The following is a 12,148-nucleotide window of genomic DNA, read 5'->3' on the forward strand; positions in this document are numbered from 1 at the left end:
ATTTAAAGTATCTAAGACATCATCAATGTTGTACACACCAGGTAGACCAGGCATCGCTACTGGTAGAAAGAGTGCAACTCACCAGAACCTGCAGTCAAGGGCATGTTAAGGGATGGAAAGAAAGTGGTTTATTACAAAGCGGTTGCAGTTCTTAACCACGATCCAAGCAGCACGGCTAGAGCCATATGCAGAAAGACCCAAGAGTTATAGATTACCGAGTTCAGACATTAAATTGAGGCCGGAATTTGAGGTATCAAATTTCAATATGAGGTATGCCTCTTTTTGGGAGAGGCGTGCATCCGGGTCCCCACTGCCACCTCTGATGACAGCAGGCAGAGTCCATCTTATATCATTGACTGAATGTTTGTGTTGTATGAAGTGGGAAACTAGAGGAGCTGTTATAATCTTATTGTTAATTCTGGATCGGTGTTGGATGATTCGTTGACGAACCTCCTGAGTTGTCTTTCCAACGTACACCTTTTTACAAGGGCATTGGATGGCGTACACTGTGTTTTTGGTTTTGCAATTAGTGTGTTCGTCGTGTTTCCAAAATTTCTTGCCATCTGTGAAGAGGGAGCCCTCCATCGTAAGATCACAAACTGTGCATGTCCCACATTTACGCTGCCCCATAACGGGATTAGACCCGAAGATGGTACTTTGAGTGTCTCTTTTCGCAGGGGTCCGTGTCGAGGTGATCATCTGGCCAATGCTCCGGTTCTTCTTAAGAGCGAACAACGGTACTCCCACATCTGGAAGCACTTCCTCCACCAGGTGCCAACACTTCCTGATGGTTTTTTGGAGTTGGTTGGTATGGGGGCCAAACGTGGATACACACACCATCCTTTGGGTTGCAGGTCTGGATCTTTTCTCTAAGAGGTGCTCCATAGGCGTCCATCTTGCCCTTTTCATTGAGTGCTTCAACAGCTTTTGGGGATAACCTCTTTCCTGTAGTTTGTTCGTGAGTGCTTGTCCATGAAGATCAAACTGCTGTGTAGATGAACAATTTCTTCTCACACTGAGAAATTGTCCATATGGGAGGTTATCCCTCAGACTCCTAGGGTGGTAGCTCCTGTAGTGAAGTGCGTTGTTCTTATCGGTTTTCTTTTGATACAGAGAGCACATGAGTCCCTTTGTCTTGACCGACGCCTCCACATCAAGACAGGGTAATGATTTAGAATCATAGCTCAGACTGAATTTGATGTCAGGGCTTCTATTGTTTAACCAGATGTGAAATTCTTCAAGTAAAGCAGAGGACCCGTTCCAGATACACCAGACATTGTCTATATATCTGAGCCACTGCTCAATATGATCTTCGTAGGGATTGTTGGTATACACATATCTCTCCTCGTATTGACCCATGTAGAGGATTGCCATTTCAGGCGCAAAGGGACAGCCCATAGCTGAGCCTTTGATTTGCAAAAACATTTCTTCCTCAAATGTAAAAAAGTTCTTTTTTAGAGCCAGTGTAGCAAATGAGACGATGAGATCAGTGGGAACCCTATGTGGACGGGGTCTGGTCTCCAGATATAGTTCAATGACATCAAGGCCATCTTGCTGCGGAATCTGCGTATACAAGGAAGATACATCCATGGTAACAAGCAGTTGAGAATTGGAGTCGAACTTGAAACCTTCGACCCTATTGATGAAATCCATGGTGTCTCTCAGATACGATGGAACTTGGACCACCAAAGGTTTGAGAAATATATCGACAAACTGAGAAATAGGTTCAAAAACAGAGTTGCACCCCGACACAATAGGACGTCCCGGGGGTGTTTTGGAATCTTTATGCACTTTCGGAAGAATGTAAAGATGGGGAGTGTGAGGATATTTCTTCACCAGGTATTCGGACTCCTTTGGACCAAGTATCCCTGCTTCTCTGGCCCCATTCACGAGTTTGGAAACCTCATCCAGTATCTGGGCTGTAGGGTCTTGTGTGATCTGGCGATACCAGTCTTGATTATAGACATGGCTTCGTCCTTCAGTTCTATACAGATCCTTGGACCAAAGGACCACAGCTCCTCCTTTGTCTGCAGGCCTTATGATGGCCTTCTGCTGATTCTTCAACTCACATATAGCCTCTCTTTGTTTCTTGGTGATGTTCCTAGGTACAAATGGGTGTCTCTTCTCAAGTAGGTTTAATGATGACATGACGGAACGTTCAAATGCAATGATTTTCTTCGAGATGTTATGGTTGGGAGGACAGAATGTCGATTTGTTGCGGAGTCCAGAGGCTTCTGTAGAGACCTGGTCCGGAGACTCTCTGAAGAACCATCTCAATCTTATTTTTCTAAAAAATTCCATGACCTCCAATTTTATTTTGGTGAAATCCATAGCTGTTCCAGGGACGAAAGAAAGGCCTAGTTCCAAAACTTCTTTTTCAGCTTGAGATAGAATTTTTTCGGAGATGTTGATGATGGAGGATGATTCTACGACTTGTAATGCTGTTTGCGTGTCGTCATCTCCCACTGTGGTTTGAATCGTGTCAGTTTCTGCTGTTGGCCCTGGCCTAAAAAAGGCCTCTTGGGAGTGTTCCTATTTTGTTGATTCCTGATGGATGGGCCCTCTCCCGCATCAGAATCTTCCATTGACTCTGAGGAGGATGTCTCAGAAAATGTCGTGAATCTTTTTTTCGATCTCCCTTGGTTTGTGTTGAGGTATCTGATGGAATCTGACCTCGTATAGAACTCATCCTTGAGATAGGGATATACCATTTCAATATTGAAGTTTTTTTGATCTTTCTCAAACTTAGTAGTTTTGAAATTAATGGTATTATCCCTAAATGTAGTCAAATCCTTATCGATCTTTTCAAGAAGAGTTTTTGCCTCGAGCTCGGTATGGTTGTCTTTTATAGCTCGTAGTTTTTCCTCAATTTCTTCTTCCTCCTTCTTTCTTCTTTAAGATTCTTTGGGCAGTTTCCACAGTGTGCACCATCAAATCTCTGCTGCATTTTGTGCTAATGAAGCTGAATCCTTTGCGGTACACGGGATCATCTGTGAATATAACAGGTACGTTCTTGATCTGGAGCCCCCAAGGTATCGTTCCTGCTCTCAGGTTCGCTAAGTAGAAAATGACCGTGAAGTTGTGTCCTGACATGTTTTTTTCGAAGTCTGATGAGTTTTTCCGCAAAATTAAGCTGTTTACCCGTGCTGCTTAATTTAACTGATGAAAAGAGAGTGGAATCAGAGAGGAGTTTTTGGATGTGGTCCTCGCTGAAAGACAGGGTGTCTTTTTCAGCCATGTTAAACTTACCAGGCGGAGCCGCCTGACTGCAATTAATGCACACAAACGACACAAATTTAAATGTCGATGTGCGAAAGAACTAAAATAAATGTTTTGCTAAGTAAATGGTTTGGTCACGCAGTACTTATGGGCTGTGTGAGCTCTAATTTGAAATCAAAATATCCAGGCTAGCTACTTTGTTCTGTTTTACAATTGTTGAGGTCCAGGCTGGCCTGTTTTGTTGGACCCAAAACCTTTCTGTATACACAGAGGCAACAAAGTCACCTCATAAATAGAACTGAGAAGTTGGCACGAAGATGGCGTCCAAGATATAGGAGACCCATACCGCGAAGGCACTCTTATCCCATACACAGCACTGGTGGTAGATGCCAACCTACTCCCAGTCGGTTCCCACTTCACCGCTCCCTACTGATGGCACTTACCACTTAGTGGGGAGACATAACAGCGGAGCCGTCAACATATCTCACAATACAAAATCTACACATCATGGGACAAGGGGAGCACCTCGCCAAATGGTTCCCAGCATCACTCAGGCACCACATAGTAACTAATCTATCACCCCTCCGCCGACACTGGGAAGCCGACATACACTGCTAGTTCACAGACCCGGAGTGGACCTTGGAACTGGCGAGCCCGATGCTAGTTCCTTGGAACGCGTGCCTGCGCCAAATCAAATGTTACATTATACACAGGGCATATCTCACTCCAGCAAAAATCAGTCAGTTCTTTAAACGTGAAGAATCGGCGTGCCCAAGATGAACAAGCGCAGACGCGGATCTGCTACACATGCTATGGGGATGTCCCACCCTAGAAGAATACTGGTCAGCAGTGGCAGATACACTGACACAATGTACTGACCGCCCCAGCTACTCAAATGGCCATTTACCTTTTACACTTATACCACAGGAACCACAAATACAGAGTCACCTCCATGTTTATTGACCTTGGAATAGCAGTGGCTAAACATCTGATCACCAAGCGGTGGAAGAATCCTGACCACCAAAGCATAGTAATGTGGAGAAATTTGGTGCTTACCTGGGACAGGGCGGAGAGCGCTGCACTCCCCTCCCGCAAAGACACACAAGGAATCCAAAAGGTCCCCCTCGCCGCTAGCTGAGATGCAATCCTAACTGCCCTGACCCTCCCACAAAGCGTTGGCACACCGCCCCAGATCCTAATGGAAGCTGAGCCCCAGCCCGCTCAGGTCCCCACAGGACACTAAGGGAAAACAAACGAGGCCCACATGTGTGCCACACACTTGGCTAGCAACCACTACTGGAACGCTAGCTGTGTATATCAACTTCAAGAAAGCAAGGTCCGAGGTGCAAGAGTGTCAGTACCGAAGTTCGCACCCACTCCCTATTGAGTATTATTTTGTCCTTGTTCAGTTATTCGCCTTCACAGTTGAACAACACATGTGATGATGCACAAGCGAAGCACATGCATGCACAGCAGGCCCCAACAACAACGGGTAATTGTTACCACCGCATATGCTCGAAGCCTGCCAAATAGAGAAGCCCTACACACGCCATTGCTACGTAACGCAGTCATTTTTATGGCATAATGTAAAGGTTCCATAACGCAACATAAGACACACTATGTTTAAAAATATGTGTAGTAATGCCTATGTATTCAGTCACTATGCAACGCAATGTCTTGACCAACTGTACAAACCATGCATGCTTGTAAAAAATTATAAAAATCAAATAAAAATAGATGTTAAAAAGAATCAAGTGCCTCAGTAAGGAATGCCCATTGTCCTCATTCCCATCTCTTTTTTGCTGCCAGCAGTTTATGTAGACTTATTCTTTTTCCTGGCCATTGGTATCTCTAGTTTGCTGACTTTTTTTAAGTATTAGAAGGGCCTTTTTTCTCTGCTTACAATCCCTGTAAAACCAGCTAGGTCAGTCAGTCAGTCAGTCAAAACAAGCTTTATTCGATTGCATTTAAAATCATAAAAGCAACAAAACAACATATATTTAAAAATTGATTACAGTTTAACAAAGTTCATAAAGTTAAAAAAGAATCGGGGTTCAAATCTGTCAGGATATCCAATGTACATAGATATAAAGGTTCACATCAGTATAAATCATACACAGTATAAAAAAGTTAAAAATAGTTAAAAAGTCAATAGCAGGAATACAGGATGATAAAGTCACCATTCCAGTTGCCTCGGGGATAGCGTCCTGGTCCTTGTACGCATGGCTGCGACCAGGAAGCTAGCAACCCCGAAGATTGTCCTGGTACTACCTAATAACTGGAGATAAAGTAGAGCAGGACGTACCTGGACGAAACCTGCATCTCTTAAAATAGGTGCCAGGAACCTCAATCTACTCTCTTTGTAGTGGCTACAAAACATGACAAAATGCATGAGGGTTTGCTCAGAAAAGTTATCGCAGCTACACGGGGTGGACTCATCAGGAACACCCCACACAGGGAAATCACCCAGGGAATATTGGATTATATTGAACCTAAATCTAATGAGCAAATGGCGATGGAATGGTCTGCTCACGATTTTTAGATAAGGTTCAATTTGGGGCATGGTCAGAAGGAGAAAGTTGGCTCTAACTCTAGGTTTAGTTAGTTCTTTCTCCTCCCGTGTTTGAGCTGCCCGCCTCATAAAGTTTTCTTTAATCCATTTCAAGTCTTCCTTAAGTATAGTGTTTGGGTGACTGAAAAGGTTTGGTCTGCCAAGTCTGCCCATCTCCCCCTTTACGTATTCCAACCACAGGATTTTTGAGGCGTTATCCAAAGACATGCAGTCCCTGAGAATAGTATGGTTCAATGTAATGTCCTTGTTCAGCCAAGTTTTGGTCCAACATACTAGGGGCGCTAGTTGGAGCAGGTCAGTGATATATCCCAACCCTAACTCAGTGTGTATTGATAGGACTGGTGTGGATTGTGGAACACCCAATAAGGACCTAAGAAAGTGATTTTCTGCTGTCTGTAGTTTGCCGCAGTGTGAGTAGCCCCACAATGGAGCTCCGTAGGAGGCTATAGATAAACATTTGGTTTTGTAGACCTTCAATAATGCCTCCATCGGTCGAGACCCAAGACGCTTGGCAAAACTCAAAAGTGCGGAGGTGGATCTAGTGACAGCTAAAGATTTCGCATCCACCTGTGGGGTCCATGAGCCCTTCTCTTCGAATATCACACCCAGGTAGGTAAACACTTGTACCCTTGAGATCCCCTCTTCACAGCAGCTAAAAGATTTCAGCTTTTTTGGCCTTGGTCGCTTCCATGCCAGCATGATGTGTGATTTTTTGTTATTGACCAGGAGGTCTAACGAGGACATAAAGTGACCAAATGCGTCAAGAAGCCTCTGTAACCCCACCCCTGTGCGGGCTAAGAGCACCGCGTCATCCGCGTAGAGGAGTACGGGTACTGCGGACCCCCCCACGTAAGGGATATCAGGTGTGGACCCCTCCAAGGCTTTATCTAGGGAGTTAATATAAATGGTGAACAGAAGTGGGGCTTCCCTGTAAAACCAGCTAGGTCGCTTCTTTATGATGTTTCCCATATTTTTTGCCTTAAGGAAGAGGGGCTTTATATGATCCTAGAATTGGCAATGCGCGACAACCAAGTCAAATTGTCAAAACTAAGGGATACGTCCTTCTACTCGTTAACCCCTCCAATAGGCCCTATTACAGGAAGGTACCCAATGGCTTCATTAGAAGCACCTATAGAATTGCCCCAAGTCCTGGCTCCCTCTCTATTAGAGCTCCCTAGCATGTTATGAAGGATTGTTTTTGTGCAGGAAGGGGCACCTTGCTACATACAAACTACCTTCAAAGGCATTTAGAAAGAAGAAATAACACGGGGAAATAAAGATATTTCTCCTCGTTGCACATCTGGTGGGGGGGGGGCATCTAATTCTGACACATTCCCAATGTTGGTAACTAAGTGAATGTGTCAGAATCCATGGGTGGGTGAGTCTGAACAGCCACGCTCCGTCCATGGAATGCCTCCATGCTGCAGAGTAACGCAAGGCATTGATTTGCACTGCCTTGTGTTACTTTAGACTAATCTAGCCACTCAGTGCCCTGCAAGGTTACTGCTTGGTTTCATAACTCTTATGTAGGTTTTGTGTTGCCCTTGCATCCCCTTGCACACAAGGGCAACACAAAACCTTAATAAATATGCCCTGTTATTCCCACACAAACAATTTAAAATTCCTTCAATGACATTTCTTTCAAGATAATTTACAGAATAATATAAGGTTTTGAGAGTTTTACTTTGTGAAAAAATACAGTTTTGCTTTCCTTTGAAGCTTTAACAAATTGTTTGCAGAGTAACAGCTTTCCTACCTCCTGTATAAAATCTGAAATTGATAACATTTCAATATTCATTGATCTCTGTACAATTCTTCACAGCCTCAGAACTGATTCCTTTGCTCATAATATCAATAACTCCTTAGCTCTCCAATAAAAGAATTAGAGTACTTAAAAAATATACACCAAAAGTATTCAGTGGAAAGCTTAAAGACAGCATGTAAACTCATATTTCAATCCACTTAGAACACTGCTTGCACATTCAATCCCCCTAAAACCAGTAAATAACAACATCCTATAATATCCTATAATATCGAGAGACCAGTTTCAGTTTTATGAAAAGCATACAAAAACGCAGCATGCCCATGGCCAAATATCTTAATACATCTCATCTGGTGGTTATATTAGGAATGCCCTATAAAGAATGAAAAGGTAGACTTCCTAGCCATATCTCCTTGGTTCTTTAAGAAATGATAGCTTTGTCTTTTTCTTGAATAGTGTTTTAAAGGCAGATCTCGAAACACACTGTTTCCTAATCAGACCTACCTCACTCCCTTAAAACACAGATTTGACTTGCAATTTAAATCAGAAAAGAAGGCATCCACTTTTTGATTTAAAGGTAAGTCAAATGTGCAAAGGCCATTACTAGCATGCCTAAAAATGGTGTCATTTAAATAGTTAGGACTTCACCGCTGTGGGAAGGATAGCAATCTGGCTATTTGACAATTTAGAGGTTAGAGGCCTACTCTTTTCCCATGACATTCAGCCCCCATGCCCTCAATGTTCCAGAAGTTGTAGGAACTCACTATAAATCTTGCCTACATCATCATTCTACTTAAATGCCCGGTTTTCTTCAAAGCGCCCACCCCTGGGATGGTACAAAGTCACCTCATAAATAGAACTGAGAAGCTGGCACGAAGCCGGCGTCCAAGATATAGGAGACCAATACCGCGAAGGCACTCTTATCCCATACACAGCATTGGTGGAAGATGCCAACCTACCCCCGGTAGGTTCCCACTTCACCGCTCCCTACTGATGGAGCTTACCACTTAGTGGGGAGACATAACAGCCGAGCCGTCGACACATCTCACAATACAAAATCTACACATCATGGGACAAGGGGAGCACCTCACCAAATGGTTCAAAGCATCACTCAGGCACCACATAGTAACTAATCTATCACCCCTCCGCCGACACTGGGAAGCTGACATACGCTGCTAGTTCACAGACCCGGCGTGGACCTCGGTTCTGGTGAGCCAGACGCTAGTTCCTTGCGCCTGCACCAAATCAAATGTTACATTATACACAGGGCATATCTCACTCCAGCAAAAATCAATCAGTTCTTTAAACGTGAAGACTCGGTGTGCCCAAGATGAACAAGCGCAGACGCGGATCTGCTACACATGCTATGGCGATGTCCCACCCTAGAAGAATACTGGTCAGCAGTGGCAGATACACTGACACAATGTACTGACCGCCCCCAGCTACTCAAATGGCCATTTACCTTTTACACTTATACCACAGGAACCACAAATACAGAGTCACCTCCATGTTTATTGACCTTGGAATAGCAGTGGCTAAACATCTGATCACCAAGCAGTGCAAGAATCCTGACCGCCAAAGCATAGTAATGTGGAGAAATTTGGTGCTTACCTGGGACAGGGCGGAGAGCGCTGCACTCCTCTCCCGCAAAGACACACAAGGAATCCGAAAGGTCCTCCTAGCCACTAGCTGAGCTGCAATCCTAACTGCCCTGACCCTCCCACAAAGCGTTGGCACACCGCCCCAGATCCTAATGAAAGCTGAGCCCCAGCCTGCTCAGGTCCCCACAGGACACTAAGGGAAAACAAACCAGGCCCACATGTGTGCCACACACTTGGCTAGCAACCACTACTGGAACGCTAGCCTCGTATATCAACTTCAAGAAAGCAAGGTCCGAGGGTCAAGAGTGTCAGTACCGAAGTTCGCACCCACTCCCTATTGAGTATTATTTTGTCCGTGCTCAGTTATTCTTCTTCACAGTTGAACAACACATGTGATGATGCACAAGCGAAGTGCATGCATGCACAGCAGGCCCCAATAACAACGGGTAATTGTTACCACCGAATATGCTCGAAGCCTGCCAAATAGAGAAGCCCTACACACGCCATTGCTACGTAACGCAGTCATTTTTATGGCATAATGTAAAGGTTCCATAACGCAACATAAGACACACTATGTTTAAAAATATTTAGTAATGCCTATGTATTCAGTCACTATGCAACGCAATGTCTTGACCAACTGTACAAACCATGCATGCTTGTAAAAAATATAAAAATCAAATAAAAATAGATGTTAAAAAGAATCAAGTGCCTCAGTAAGGAATGCCCATCGTCCTCATTCCCATCTCTTTTTTGCTGCCAGCAGTTTATGTAGACTTATTCTTTTTCCTGCCCATTGGTATCTCTAGTTTGCTGACTTTTTTTAAGTATTAGAAGGGCCTTTTTCCTCTGCTTACAATCCTTGTAAAAACCAGCTAGGTTGCTTCGTTATGATGTTTCCCATATTTTTTGCCTAAAGGAAGAGGGGCTTATATGATCCTAGAATTGGCAATGCGCGACAACCAAGTCAAATTGTCAAAACTAAGGGATACGTCCTTCTACTCGTTAACCCCTCCAATAGGCCCTATTACAGGAGGGTGCCCACTGGCTTCATTAGAGGCACCTATAGAAGTGCCCCAATACCTGGCTCCCTCTCTATTAGAGCTCCCTAGCATGTTATGAAGGATTGTTTTTGTGCAGGAAGGGGCACCTTGCTACATACAAACTACCTTCAAAGGCATTTAGAAAGAAGAAATAACAAGGCGAAATAAAGATATTTCTCCTCGTTGCACATCTGGTGGGGGGGGCATCCAATTCTGACACATTCCCAATGTTGGTAACTAAGTGAATGTGTCAGAATCCATGGGTGGATGAGTCTGAACAGCCACGCTCCGTCCATGGAATGCCTCCATGCTGCAGAGTAACGCAAGGCATTGATTTGCACTGCCTTGTGTTACTTTAGATTTATCTAGCCACTCAGTGCCCTGCAAGGTTACTGCTTGGTTTCATAACTCTTATGTAGGTTTTGTGTTGCACTTGCATCCCCTTGCACACAAGGGCAACACAAAACCTTAATAAATATGCCCTGTTAATCCCACACAAACAATTTAAAATTCCTTCAATGACATTTCTTTCAAGATAATTTGCAGAATAATATAAGGTTTTGAGAGTTTTATTTTGTGCAAAATACTGTTTTGCTTTCCTTTGAAGCTTTAACAAATTGTTTGCAGAGTAACAGCTTTCCTACCTCCTGTATAAAATCTGAAATTGATAACATTTCAATATTCATTGATCTCTTTACAACTCTGCACAGCCTCAGAACTGATTCCTTTGCTCATAATATCAATATCTCCTTAGCTCTCCAATAAAAGAATTAGAGTACTTAAAAAATACACACCAAAAGTATTCAGTGGAACGCTTAAAGACAGCATGTAAACTCATATTTCAATCCACTTAGAACACTGCTTGCACATTCAATCCCCCTAAAACCAGTAAATAACAACATCCTATAATATCCTATAATATCGAGAGACCAGTTTCAGTTTTATGAAAAGCATACAAAAACGCAGCATGCCCATGGCCAAATATCTTAATACATCTCATCTGGTGGTTATATTAGGAATGCCCTATAAAGAATGAAAAGGTAGGCTTCCTAGCCATATCTCCTTGGTTCTTTAAGAAATGATAGCTTTTTCTTTTTCTTGAATAGTGTTTTAAAGGCAGATCTCGAAACACACTGTTTCCTAATCAGACCTACCTCACTCCCTTAAAACACAGATTTGACGTGCAATTTAAATCAGAAAGCAAGGCATCCACTTTTTGATTTAAAGGTAAGTCAAATGTGCAAAGGCCATTATTAGCATACCTAAAAATGGTGTCATTTAAATAGTTAGGACTTCACCGCTGTGGGAAGGATAGAAATCTGGCTATTTGACAATTTAGAGGTTAGAGGCCTACTCTTTTCCCATGACATTCAGCCCCCATGCCCTCAATGTTCCAGAAGTTGTAGGAACTCACTATAAATCTTGCCTACATCATCATTCTACTTAAATGCCCGGTTTTCTTCAAAGCGCCCACCCCTGGGATGGTAAACACAAGGTGCACTTTGCCCAACCATCCTGGCATCTCTGGATGTTAATCAATACCATTTTGCCTTCAGGCATAAAAGCAGACGGAGTAGCTCACTTTCAGTGTGCCCCTTGCACACGCACCCAGCACGGGACTTCCGAGTGGGCAAAGGACTTCGCCGCCAACCCCGCACCTCCTGTGATTAGCAATGACACCCCGTAAATTGCCAGACTTTTGGACAGTTCCACTCACGGCTTAACCACAGACTAATTTTGGTTTATTCCGAGTGCCTCCGTCCCACAGCTGGTAGGCTACCTCCCCCAGTGCGGCCAGACTACCCTCGTTGGCGCACTCTTCAAGCTCAGCTCCTTGACGGCTGTCCGGCTCCAGTTCAGGCAGATAAACACATTCGCCGTAAGTCCATAGGCTTTATTCCTTTTTCCTCCATTAATGGTCTCTCGTGAACTAATAATGAGAAGCTGCTCTTCT

The sequence above is a fragment of the Lissotriton vulgaris genome, chromosome 2_1, assembly GCF_964263255.1.
Source record: "Lissotriton vulgaris chromosome 2_1, aLisVul1.2, whole genome shotgun sequence".
Classification (NCBI taxonomy): domain Eukaryota; kingdom Metazoa; phylum Chordata; class Amphibia; order Caudata; family Salamandridae; genus Lissotriton; species Lissotriton vulgaris.